The sequence below is a fragment of the Simochromis diagramma genome, unplaced genomic scaffold (assembly GCF_900408965.1).
Source record: "Simochromis diagramma unplaced genomic scaffold, fSimDia1.1 OVJJ01000299.1, whole genome shotgun sequence".
Classification (NCBI taxonomy): domain Eukaryota; kingdom Metazoa; phylum Chordata; class Actinopteri; order Cichliformes; family Cichlidae; genus Simochromis; species Simochromis diagramma.
In genome coordinates this window covers 21,362-35,799 of record NW_024386795.1, presented here as the reverse complement: position 1 = coordinate 35,799, position 14,438 = coordinate 21,362, and the positions used below count along the sequence as shown (strand labels likewise).

The 14,438-nt window shown below is 39.5% G+C and overlaps 1 protein-coding gene across 3 annotated transcripts in view; it reads left to right on the top strand.

The window, feature by feature from the left end:
- Positions 1-14,438, top strand: part of samd4a (sterile alpha motif domain containing 4A) — a 48,349-nt gene that overhangs the window by 19,764 nt on the left and 14,147 nt on the right. The window lies entirely within an intron of this gene.

Genomic DNA, 14,438 nt, shown 5'->3' with positions numbered 1-14,438 from the left:
GAGAATCCACCCGGAAAGCAGGAGCAGGAACTTTTCCTCAATACCCCCCACCCCTTACTTCCAATATCTACTACTCAGCCTTTCTTAACATCATTCTCCTTAAGTAACCCCCACTAGATCCTTTCTCAAGACTGCGTTTTATACAGATTATTTCCCTGGACACGGAAATTTTTGTGAATCCATATGTGTTGTTTTCTGTCCAGGATTTAATTTTTTCATGTGTGTGTGGTTTAAAAAGTTACTCTAGGACTTTTCACTCAAACATTTCCGTCTCCTCCCATCTTTTGTCTCTTCCATTGTTTCGTTTTTAGCCCTGTTGGTAGGTCCTTTCCTAGCTAATTCCTGTTCTTTTTATTGTTGGTAAGCTCTCTTGTTTGCTGTCCTCTTGGTTGGTTAAGGAAACATGACGAACAAGACTACGTGTTGGATCAACAGCAGCTATAGCAAGCTGTCAGAAATGGGACAAAGTGAACCAGTCTTGTGTTTGTTTTGCTAACAGGAGAAGCACAGGATGGAGGTTTAGAGGCCAAACTCGCACATAAAGTCTTTAACAATGTGAGGCTTGTAGGATTTTTCTTAAACTAGATGCATTCCCTAGCCTAATTGCTTACACATCAGCTGTATCTGTGTTATCATTCCATCCTAAATGTAATCCTAATTTTAATTTAAAACCTCAGACTCTTTTTATTACAGAAATCATCAGACACCCACCAACTCATACACAATGTTCTTTTCCTCCCTTTCCTCACCGTTAATGCACAAATACAAAGCTGGTGTCATTGTAAGGATGATTGGGATTTTGTGTCCCTTTACCAACCACTAATATAGGCTTATCTGTTGTGCTAGCTGCCTCGTTGTGGCTTTGTATGCTGTTGACCCATCTATATTTAGAATGAGTGGAATCATGTGCCTGTGTGTGTGTGTGTGTGTGTGTGTGTGTGTGTGTGTGTGTGTGTGTGTGTGTGTGTGTGTTTGCTCATTGGGGGAGTGTTTGCACATAACCAATGTGTAACAAATGAGCTAAATCAATCACATTGTTTCCATCACTGTTGCCTGTGTCTTGTGATCAAAGTTGGTTGTGAAGAGGACACACTGTGTCCAGCCCAGGGTCAGAGTTAAACTCCCCTTTCCAGGAGAGCCAGTTTTATTGGTATTAATTGAGCTGACTTCCTGTAGTTGTTGTTGCTATCCTGGCTGTTTGAAGTGTTATTTTCTTTTCTTTTAGAGCAGAAAAACTGTGCATCTCAAAGTAATGAGCCAATACTACCTTCCTATTTGTCAGTGATTAGAATCCTGTAGTGAACTACTCAGTCACTGGGCTGAAACTTGTAGTGCAGATGTTCAGTTTTATACCTTTAATTTGGACAAACTGAACCGAAGCGATGTTAGCAGCATAATGCGGTTGTTTCTGTCCTGGATGCAGTTTTCCGCTTTACCATTTATCTCGTCCATTTGTGCGATAAAAATAAATGCCCAATTCCATTCTCTAGACTGTCACTATTTTCCTTCTCTGACACGCAAACTAAAATCAGCTGATTTTAGTGCGAGTGCAAGAACTGATAAGCGGGATTGATAGGCAGGCAGACTAACAATTCCAAGGAATTGGACTACTGGGAATCGGTTTTCTACAAGAACTGGTTCTTAATTCCCATCCCTATTGAATAGGCTGACATGCATTTATCTAAAGAAGAAACGAATACATTTTGAGTGAAATAAGTGGTTAATTAATTAATTTGATTAATTATTAACAAATAAATGTCATGTTTCATTGGTTAAAATGTGCAATTTAAATAGACTGAAATCTCTCTAAAAGGCCAGTCTGTATTTAAAATGTCTACAAGAGACTGCTCTGCTTTTCCACAAAGATTTTTTTTCTTGTGTTACTGTGGGGTTTTCCAGGGCTGTGGCTGTGTTGAGAAACATGTTCATGTCTTATTTTGTGAAAAGGGGCTTTAAGTTTCTGAAGTGGATACATTTACTCACAGAATTGGAGTTGAACAGTCGTCTCAGAACAAGAGAGAACTTGTTGCATTCAGATTTGTGCTGTAGCTGGACAGTGTTGTATTGATAGACTTTGCTGAGGGAGATGTTTGGGGGAAAAATGAGTCACACCCCTTACTCCAAACTGCTTTATTTTTTATGCAGGTTCCAGCCTTTCGATTTGCTGGTTATTGTTCGTTTACCATTCTTTAAATATGGTGGAACAGCCACATTAAAACATGAAGACAGCCAAATGTCTTCATGTTCCGCCATATTTAAAAAAACACTAGCAGGATCACCAAGAACTTCACGTACTATATTGTGAATGGCAACAACTTCTTTGTGGCATGATTACTAACGATTTTTATGTAATAACAAGAATGTGATTGCAGGCTAACAAATAAAAACTGGTGTTGCGTATGTAGACAGTGATCTTGTTACAGTGATCTCCTGTTTTTCCTTTCTGTGTATCTGTTGTACCTCCTGTGCCAGCACAGTGTCTGTGTTGTGGGAGAAAGGTGGGCAGTTTGATATGAGGTTGACAGTGGAGAAATTATACTATGAAGCAGGGCTGTGTTGAAAGCAGCACCTTTGTCTTGTTGCCAGAGAGGGTGTCAGAGGGCAGTGCCAGGGCAGGGATGGCACACAGAGTTCACATTGTTCACATCTGGGAAATGCTGTGTCAGCCTCTCTCCCTCTGAGCTTTCCCTGTGTGTTTGTGTCTGACTTTCTTTTTCAGCATTTCTTCGCAATGATTCATCATCTCCCAGCATGCCCACGACTGTGCCTACTAGTATAGGAGCAAAGCTAACATACCTATGTCTCATTTAAAATGACACAATGCGCTTCTATCACTTTGTTTTGTGTTGTTTTTATTGGTTGTCTCATTCTGATTGTCTCACGCCTCTCACATTTTTATTTTGGCGCCCCACACACACACACACACACACACACACAGTACACAGTACACAGTACACAGTAGGTTGTTATTCATGGAGCTCCCTTGCATCTATTTACAGAAACAGGTGTCTGAGGTGTGTTTGTAGAGGTGAAGAAGTTTGTCATAGTTCCAGTGAAGCTCTCAGTGACTCTATAATGACTCATGTGCTGAGAGAGCGTGGATTCACTGTGGGAGGAACTGACCTCTTGACCTTTTAACCTTGGAGTAATTGCCCAGTAAGCTTGAAGTGGGATCCTGATTTCATGGTGTTAAGTTTTCCAAGCTTTGCTCAGTGTTTGTCTCCTTCTTTAGCCATGGAACACAACAAAATTACTCTAACAATGTAGTATTTTTGATTTGTCTTTGACATGTTTGTTTGACACATTTTACTTGCTGGTGGTTAGTATTGCTTAGTCAGGCCTTGTTATGGACTCGTTATGTAAATTTTGATGGTTCTCTTAGTCTGCCCGAGTCAGTTCAAATATTTGACAAAAGATTACATTTATGTAATAATTACTTTTTAAGATAGCTATGCACTACTACTTCTGTAAGTTTAACCAAAGTATTCAGGATTTCTGCTTTACATCTTAATGTTTTCCAGTCATTTGGATATAACTGAGTTTTAATCATGGAACAATTCCTGTTCCCAGATGGAGTAAGGCTTGTCTCATTCATAGGAATGAAAAATTACATCATCCTCGGAGCAGAGTGGAGTAACTCCAAGGCTCCCTTCACACACCTCACTCTCATTCCTTCCATCTATCCCCCCACCCCATCCCAAGTTTCTGCCTCCCTCTTACCCTACCTCCTCCCCCTTAGCTGTCTTACTCTAAGTGTAGGCTGTCTGTTTCTAGACAGTTTGGTCTGGTGCAGTATTTATTTCCATTCATGGCATCCATTCACATTAGCTGATCTCCTTACTAAAGGCATCTGAAACCCAAATCACTAAATCAAGCACTTGTGAGTGAGTGGGGCCAGCTTTGCTCACAGATGCAAAGAGAGTGTGGGTGGGGTTGGTCTGATGAGTGGAACAGAAAAATCTGAAGAGTCATTCATTTTTGATAGATTAGAATACTGATGGTGATCTACCAAAACATTAGGTAATTCACACACAGCAGTTCTCCTGCTGTTGAAAACATTGTATTAATTTTTAGAATAAAGAGTGATAGTGCACTCGGCTTCAAAACTTGAAAGGACGTATAGTAGCGGTGCAATGGATCACGGTTGATCCGTAATCCGAACCGATCCCACTCCACGGTTTGGCACGCATGTGATCTGAAGATTCGAAAAAGAAGGGGGGAAAAAAGTATGCGTATGGTGCGCGTGGTGGGTCTGTCAAGTGATAGTTATGGCCAGCGCTAGCGGTCCAAGTGGAGGAGCAGAGGAGTTTGTGGTATTTAAGCAGCCCTTTGCTGCCCATTCCGACCGGGCTAAAGCTATTACAAAAGCTATTGGGGTGTTTAGCTGCAGACGGGAGGCCATATTTCATTGTGCAAAACAAGGGGTTTAAACTATGATGAACCTGCTTGAGCCACGCTATGATATCACGTTCACGTCCACTTTAGTGGCAAGATTGTTCCAAGCATGTATGAGCAGGAAAGGATTTAAGTTGTGGCTGAACTGTCCCAGGCATCTTCTGTTGCCCTAACTACTACAAATGGGTGGACCTCCAGGGCAACGGAAAGCTACGTGACCGTGACAGCTCATTATATCACAGCAGAGTGCGATATAATGAGCGGTATGTATTATTGTAGGGTCTACCTTACAATATAAAGCGCCTTGAGGCGACTGTTGTTGTGATTTGGCGCTTTATAAATAAAATTGAATTGAGTGGTAGATACAAAGACTGTACTGCCCTATATTGTACCATAATTTTTTTTTAATAATTGCGTGGAATGAGTCTTGAGTTGTCCAGCGCCCCCCGCGACCCTGAAAAGGATAAGCGGAAGCGAATGGCTGGATGGAGTCTTGAGTTGAATGTTTTTAACAGGCAAAAAATACTTCAATAAGTAAATGTTAAATTTTTGTCTTTTTTTTTCTTTTTTTGCTGATCCAAAAATTTATCCGATCCATGACCTAAAACCGTGATCCGATCCGAACCGTGAGATTTTTGATCCGTTGCACCACTAACGTATAGGGTGGCCGGTATAGGAGAATATGGAAAGGAAAGAGCACTGGCTTACCTACATTTATTACATGACAAAAAGACCAACACACTAGGGCTGGGCGATATGGCCTAAAATTCATATCACGATATAATTTGAAGCATGTGCGGTAACGATATATATATCACGATATATTCTTTTCTTCTGTATAACGTATTTTCCACACTATCCGGTTGTTCAGTGATGACGCGACGAATCCTACTTCCGGGCCTAAAGTAGTCTCCGTTTAATATGGCTTTTGTGTTGTTAACATGTTTAATGTTATGTATTTTCTTCTATTTGATCTCAAAAAGCTCCTAAAACAGTCAGTGATCACTGTTGACCTCCCTCGGCTTTTATTACCGCTAATCATTTATTTAAGCTCAGTTTTTAAAACCTTAGGATGTAGCTACAGCCCAGCCCATGCAGCAGTATATGAATGACTAACCTCGTATTGTGGATGGATTATCTCAGTTGTTCTCCTGGCTGAAGTTTGGTCCTTTTACAGCATCCTACCATGCGATTACATTTGTTCCCGACCACCGAGAACACTCACGTTAACTTTTATCGAGTGGGGAAAAAAAGTTAGCTTGTTTATATTATGCTAACATAGCTGTGTCGCTAGCGGTCACGTAGCACATCATTATATACCAGCTAGCCAAACTTCAGTAACCCTACAAACGTCACTGCTGTTTAGTTTTCTGTCTTCATTTATGTTGGAAGTGATAACAGAGCTGTACGTTTTAATTTGTTTCCAAAACCCCACAGTCAGGACATGCTATATTGTATTTAGATAGAAGCTAGCGAGCTAACTCCCTGCTAACTTCTAATCCATTAAATGTCATAAATTCCGTTTTCATGGATGCCTGGATGTTAAACTCAATTGTTACACCTGGTAGAGCAGAACGCTGATCATTTTATTAAAGATGAAAGACTTTAGACAGTTTTTCAACTCTCAGTAATGCCATAGTGATCGTTTGATATATGGACCTGCAGCGGAGTTTAGGTCCAGACACGGCTAGTGACGTCAGACTGAACAATCAGATAAGGCACACTTAAAATCCTTTAATTTTCTCAAAAATTGAGAGTGTGCCTTATGTATGAATTCTGGTTGTGCTTACTGACCTCGAACCGATTTCTGCATGCAGAAATCTGTTAAAAAAATGTTTTAGTACAACTTTGGTAAGCCGCACTGCTTGATGGATTGTCGGAGCATTATGGCTGCCTTAGTGTTCATTTGACTTTGGGACCTGAATTGGACGGAGTTTTGGACCCAGATTACTCCGAAGCTTTTCACCAAGAGTTAAAAACGGTCTAAATTCTTTCGTCTTTAATTAAATCATCAGTGTTGCTGCTTTATCGGGTGTAACAATTAAGTTTTACATCCATGCATCCATGAAAACAGAATTTATTAAATTTAACGGAGTTAGAAGTAAACAGGAAGTTAGCTCGCTAGTTTACACCTAAACATTTCATACCATGTTTTGACTGAGAGATCTTTGAAACTAATTAAAACTTACAGCTCTGCTACCACTTCCAACATAAATGAAGACAGAAAACTAAACAGCAGTGCCGTTTGTAGAGTTACTGAAGTTCAACTACCTGGTATATAATGTTGTGCTACGTGATTGCTAGCGACACAGCTATGTTAGCATAACATTAGCACAGTGAAGCTGGAGGCTGAACACCAACTTTTTTTCCACTCGATAAAAGTTAATGTGAGGGATTCTGGTGGTCAGGGACAAATGCAATCGCATAGCAGGATGCTATACACGGGCCAAACTTCAATCAGGAGAACAACTGAGATTATTAATCCACAATACGAGGTTAGTTATTAATATACTGCAACAACATGGGAATAGAGCAGCTGCGAGAGAATTCAGCATTAATGAATCAATGTTACGGAAGTGGAGGAAGCGCAGTTTTTGGCTTTCCCCATATTTCAACAGTGCTTTATCTCTTTGCTATGACTGTCGCCCACCATAATTTGCAGATGATAATGGTTTTAGCCGCTGCAATGCTTTCGACCAAAACAGGCGCAGCTTGATGACATCAAATCTCTATCGTTGGCCAAATTTATATCGTTTCTATTGTATATCGTTTATCGCCCACCCCTACAACACACCCTCATCAGACTGTAATTTAATCAAATGGCAGTCTCAATATAAGAAGGATTCAAACACTGTTTGCCACCACATTTTCTCCTTTATCTAAAGAATTTGAGGAAAAGGTGGATTTATGTGCTACATACAGAACACTCTGAAGTTTTGAATGTGAAGTTGTTGTTGTTGTTTTTTTTGTTATATGTGCTTCTTTTTGTGATATGTCATAAAACATTTATTTCACTTTAAAGAGCTTTTATTTGTTCTGTGTATATTTTTCTATGTTCCTGTTTCTAGTAGTTTTGATATGCTGCTGGTTGTTACTATTTTGTTAAATTATGACAGTATATTATGATGGTGATTATGCCCTCTGGCACTGGAGTCTCACCTGGGTTTTATGTTTTGATTGTCGTTTGTCTTAAACTACACTGATGTTGGCTTATTGCGGAAACATATGTCTTTTAGCCTTTTTTTTTGTACTTGAAGTCTTTATTTGTTTTTAACATATAACCAAACAAAATAACAACAAAAAACAAACAATAAGCACAGTCTTGGTGACAAGGGTATTGTCAAACCAATTCACCTTTCTATTTTGTCGAATACTTTTTGCCAAAAGGGATAAACTTTCCCACATTCCCAAATAGCATGCATAAATGTCTCTGGATCTGAGCTACATTTCCAGCATATATTATTGGGACTGATTCCCCATTCTATAAAGTTTAAAGGAGTTAAGTACCATCTGTGTATTAATTTGTACTGAGTAAATTTACCTCTGGCCTCTCTCATATATTTATTGGAGAATGACAAAATTCTACACCAATCTTCTTTAGAAGTTACACAACTCAAATCTCTCTGCCATATAATCCTCAAGTTTTCACATATCCCTTTTTTTAGATTGTTAAACAGTTTGTAGAAAACAGCTGCTCTGTGCTGTTCTGGACAATTATAAAAATTCCACCACCGTATTTGTGCTTTGAGTAAATTTTCCTTTGGTAATACAATCCCTTATTTGTAAATATTTCCAAAAATTATTTTCTCTTATCAAACCATATTTTTGTGTTAATTCAGCGAATGACATAAACGCTCCCCCTGAGTAAAGATCACTTATCCTGTGTATGCCTTTGACTTTGGATTCCTTCCAGTACACTGTTTTTTTTCCTAATTTGTACAGCAGTGTTGTGAGGTATAAGGTTGTCTTAAATGAGTTGCTCCACACATCTTGTGCACCTCTACCCAGACAGCCTTAGAATGCCTGAGCACTAGGCTATCATGAAAGTCTTGTCCATTAATAGCTGAGCCCTGTGAGAGAACATCCAAGGGTGTAAAAGGGCTCACTAGTTCCTGTTCGATTTTAATCCAGCTCAGCTCAGTCTGATCCTGTCCAGTGTTTGCCCAGTCTTGACATTTCAAATGCTAAATTATACAACTGCACATTTGGAAGGGCCATTCCCCCAGTGTCTTTAGAAGCCCACATTTACTTTATATTCACTCTTGGCTTCTTGTTATTCCACAAAAAATCTTTAATTAGCTTCTCAAATTGATTAAATATGTGTAAAGGAATTCTTACAGGTAACATCATGGAAACATAATTGAACTGTGGGGCCACCATCATTTTAATCACATTAATTTTACCCCATAATGTAAGATTCAATTTACCCCATTTATCCAGATTTGTTTTTATCTTTAGGAGGAGAGGTTCGATATTTGAAAGCATAATATCCTCTAATTTTGGGTTTAATATTCCTAAATACTTCATACCTTGAGGTAAATGCATTACTCCATTCAATTTTAAGTATCTAGAATGACATGATGCTGATAGTGGCATGCCTTCTGATTTGTACCAGTTTCTTATAACCTGACAACCTTGAAAATGACTCAACTCATGTGTGTAGCACTGGTAGAGACTCAATGGGATCCGTTAATACTGCTAAGATGTCATTAGCATATAGAAATAACTTGTGCTCCATACCCCCTGCGTGAACACCTCTGATATTCCTGTTAGCTTGAATAGCTAAGGACAGTGGTTCCAGAAATATTGTGAAGAGCAGCGGGGACAAAGAACACCCCTGCTGGGTCCCGTGAGTGAGATGGGAAAAACTCTGACACCAATCCATTTGTCAAAACTGCTGCCCTTGGGCTTGAATACACAGTTTGACCCAGTTACAAAATCATAGGCCCAAATCCAAACTTTGCATGGGTTGGCATAAGGAAGCCCCATTCTACCCGGCCAAAAGCCTTCTCGGCATCAAGAGAGAAGGCCGCAACAGGGGCTAGACTAGATTTGCTTTTGTGCATGAGATGAAGAAGTGATGATATCTGGTAATATTTGATCTAAGCGGAAGGCCAAAACCTTTGTCAAAATTTTGCAATCGACTCCTAAAAGGCTTACTGGCCGGTAATTTGCTGGGTCTGATATATCCCTATCCTTGTTAGGAATAAGGGAGATTAGTGCATCGTTAAATGTACTCTGTAAGGAGCCTATTTCTAGTGCCTCAAGATCAATTTTATGCAAGACTGGAGCTAAAATATCAATATCGGGAAGCCATCCAAACTTGGCGATTTCCCATTTTTCATTGATGAGATTGCAGCTCTGACCTCTTCTTCATTCATAGGCGCATCCAGTCTTGTTTTTTGTTCATCAGAAAGAGTAGATAATTGTGGACCTGAAAAAAATGTCTTCACCTCCTCCTCATTAAGTGCACCAGCAGAAGTATACAAATCTTGATAAAATGATTTGAAAATTAAATTTATTTATTTTGATGAGGAGATTTATTTCACTTGGCTGTCTTTCTTAACTTAAATAATATATTATTTAAGTTATCTTGCTGCTTCAGTTGCCTCGCTAATAGTCTACCATTCTTTTTACCACCTTCATAAAATTTTGGTTTAAGCCTAAATACGGCATATTCCACCTTTTTGTTATAAGTGTCATTCAGCTGGTATTTTAATTTACAGATAGTCTGGTATTTATCATTTGAGTATTGTCTTGCTAAATCCTTCTCCATTTCATGCATTTCTTTATCTTTGCATTTCTTTATAAAGTTTTTCCCCATTCTAAATCACTTTTCTTAACTTTTGTCGCATATGTAATTATATTTCCTCTTATGTATGCTTTAGACGCTTCCCAAACTGTGGCTACTTTATGTGTGGAACCCATATTGATTTTGAAGAAAATTTTAAGATCTTTTGTTAATTCCTCACTAAAACTTTTGTTTTGCAACAACATCGTGTTATGCCTCCAGCGATCCCTTTTTGCTCTGTGTTTAAATCAATTTGCAACTCTACCATGGCGTGATCACTAATCGCAATGGCACCAATCTCACAATCTACAACTGAATCTACCAAAGATTTTGATATTAAGGCGAAATCTATCCTTGAATACATTTTATGACAATTGGAGTAAAATGTATATTTCCTTGAACTAGGATTAACTAACCTCCAAATGTCTACTAGGCAAAGATCCTCCGTCAGCAGTTGAATAGCCTGTCTGTCCCTGGGTGTAGACCTACCCCTGGGTTTGCTTTTATCAATTATCCCATCCATCACCTGGTTGATATCTCCGGCCAATATTACCTGCCCCTCACGATCACCTATTATCTTGTTAATTCTGTGAAGAAGAGGGGAAAAAAAAAAATCTGGTTTATTCTTTATTAGGTGCATAGATATTACACAAAACCATTCAAACCCCATTGATTAAAGCTTCCAAGCATATAGTGTGCCCTTCTTTATCATTATATTTTTTTCAACAACACAAAGCTTAATTTTAAATTAATAAGGTTCAAAACACCATTTTGTTTACTTGAGTACCGTATGAATTATGAAAAATGGAGCCCACCCAGTCTCTTTTAAACTTTTTTGCCTCTTCTTCTCCAGCATTATGGGATTCCTGAATAAACGCTATATCTGTATGTTTATGTCAGAACCTTCCTCCTTTAATTGGATCCCCACATCCTTTTATGTTCCACGATATTATTTTAGTATACCTGCTCATCTCTTTCTAATAAAAAATGGGGGAAGGACACTCCCTGTGCACTTTACAACACAACACAAATATATACATAGGCACTCAATATTACAAAACCCATCTGGTACCATCAAACTAGCTGTCTTAAAAAAGACAAACCTGAACAAAACAAACACCCTTTGCATAACAACCCAGAACAACGTTGCTAAGCAACCCCTCCCTCCCATTCTACCCAACCCTAACTAACTTTAACTTGAGTCACTAAACTTTCCTTGGTCCGTGAGACACGTTAACTGTCCCCGACAGCAGCACAGCCGCCGCAGCCCCGTTCTACCCATTGTTTATTTGTTACCTTAGTTTTTTTTTTTTTTTTTTTTTTTTTTTTGAATTCACACACATTTCTCCAATTTGTTACATTATGCCCTGCACTCCTAAGTCGACTCCTGCAGAAATTTCTCAGCCTCCTTTCCGTCTTTGAATGTTTTCTTTTGTCACGTAAAAATAAGTGTTGCAGGATACACCAGCCTATGCTTCACTTGTAGCTCTCGGAGACTCTTCTTCACTGGGTTGAATGCTTTCCTCTTCTCCGCCAGCTCTCTTGTAACATCTTCAAAGAAGGAAAGCTTGGCGCCTTGCCAGTCGATTCCACGCTTCTCTCTGGCCACCCGTAGTACTTTCTCCGTGGCAGATGAACGTAGAAAGCGGACATGTATGGCCCTGGGAGGCTCGTTAGATTCCGGCATTGGTACAGGGGAACAATGCGCACGTTCAATTTCAAATTCACTTCCAGAAAGCTCAAGTGCTTTGGCCAGAAACTCTGTTACATTTTTATCCCCTTTCCCGGGTTCCTCCACGCCTCCTTTAAGTCCAATAATCTGTACTTTGTTTCTCCTACTACGGTTTTCAAGGTCCTCCACTCTTGACCACAACACCTCCAACCTTTTCTCAGATTTGTCCACTGTTGCCTCAGTAAGCACGCTGGCATCTTCCATGTCTAATATACGTTGTTCCGCTTCTCCTAACCTCAATTTTATCTCTTCCACTGAATCTTTTAGTTCTTTAGTCGCTTCTTTAATAGTGTTGACATCTTTTGCTACGACCTGAAGAGTAGCATTCATTTTCTTAATTTTGTCCTTTTAGCTCTCGCTCCCCATACCTTCCTCCGCTGCTGCTGGAGAGGCGGCATCAGATGCAGGTGTGTTTTCGGGCGGCTCCGGAACGAGGCTAATGCTAGCTTGCTTCTTCCTCGTGGTAGCTCCTTTGGAAAATGTTTGCTTTGTTATTACCTGCCTTTTTTTTTTTTTTTTTTTTTTTTTTTTTTTTTTTTTCCTTTCTTCAAAGGCTGTAATCCTTGAAAAACTTCAAAGTCGACAAGGGGCGTCCACTTTATGACTACAACTGAAGTGTACGTTTCCAAATTCAGAACATTAATCAACAGGCTTTAGGAGCAGCCATCTTCCTCGGCGGTCCCACGTGACTCCTGTCTTTTAGCCTTTTAATAGATATAGGGACAGTTTTTTGTTGGTTTTTTTTTTTTTTCTTTCAGAGAGTGCCAGTGGCCTATTTGTTTTCTATTGTAGAAACATCCCTTAAGGTATTATTGTGTTTCTGTGGCGACTACAGGTCACTGAGGGGTTGCAGAGGTGGGATTTCCTCTCAGTCAACAATTGATTGCAGGATTGGAAAGTCTAAAGAACTTTTGACCATTGTGTTGGGAGAAATTTTTGCCACCTACAGAACTCTGTTAATTTGAGTTTGGCAACAGAGCACAGATTTAGTTTTCAGAACAAATCTTAGATGAAAAGATGTCTGTCCAAATTAAAAGTATAAACTGAACAGTTGTCTCTCATGCATATTTGCCTGTTCAGGCACAAAGGACGTGGTGTTTAAGAGTTCATTGCTGTTACTGTTAACTTGAAATGTGAAGGTGCCGACATTAACAGTGACCTTATATTTGGTGTCTCTTTTTTGGATGCTCTGCCTTAAATCCTACTAAATGTCTCATTATCAGGTAAAAATGAAAGGTTATAGATTATGAGAGAATTTTTATAAACCTGTTCTCTAAATAACAACAAGGCAGTCTAAAAGCAAACTAAATCGTCAAAATACATACCAGCCTGGAGTAAATGTGTGTATTCACCTGGTCATCTTTCATTAGATGGTGGCGTGGGTGTGGTCTCTGGCCGGCTGCAGAGGAGGGGTGGCGCAGTGAGCTCCTGGGGCGGCGCAGAGGCGGGGTGAACAGGTGTGCTGGGATGTGAATGTGATTGTGACTCTTTATATGTTCACAGTGACAGTTGGAGAAAGGAGAGCGGACGTGATAGCGGAGCGGGAGTGTCTGTGTCCCATTGCAAACCACAGTATTTTTACTGTTCAAATAAAGAACTGCTGTCACCACGTCTGTGTCTTGTACGTGTGTAAAGGGTCCAACTTCACAGAGATGTATACATGAGCCTTGTTTAGGGGGCTACAGGGTTTACGGTTCTTCCATCTGCCCAGTCAGAGCTGCATCTGTCCACTTGACAGGGCAGAGAGAGCTGTACATCACCACAGTAAGACTTTGGGATGTCTTTGAACAGGAGGATAAGCTGATGGATTTTTTTCTTCTTCTTCTTCTTCTCCCCCCCCCCCCAAGCTCATGTGTGGGATTTCAAAGTAAGACATGTTTTGTTAAGAATTACTACTGTGGACAGATCATACAGACGTGTCTCACAAGCCGGAAGTGAAGCCGGCCTTCTTAGTGCCTCGTATCTCTATTTGTGTGGCTGTCAGAGTTGTTGCCCTGACCTGTTTGTATCTATAGCCCTGGTCCAAGATGATAGGAATGGACCTCTTATGGCCTACTGACTGGGACAACAATAGAGCTCCATGACCTCCACGTTATGTCCAAAGCTGTATGGCCTCCATTAGCAATCTACAGACCTGGGTGTTTTTAGAAGGAACAAAATAGAACGATGATGGTGTGGGGTGCAGGGTCTGACATCATCTTGGTGTCTTCTATTTTCAGTCATACATGTGTTCACTAATTCATCTGTCTAGCTATAAATTATATTCCCCTCTGCTGCTCCTTTAGATATCATAAAAGAAATCTTACTTTAAGCTAGAGATGGCACGATACCGATATCATAAATTTGGATATCTGCCGATACCGATATGAATCCGATATAGTGGGTTTTTTTTTTTTTTTTTTAAATCAATAAAATATTTTTTTAATATCTTGCTGCATTTTATATAAGTTTAGTGTTGTTATTTATTTAAACTTGAGTATAAAGCTATTCTGTTATACCTGTATGTTTATTTAAAAAAAA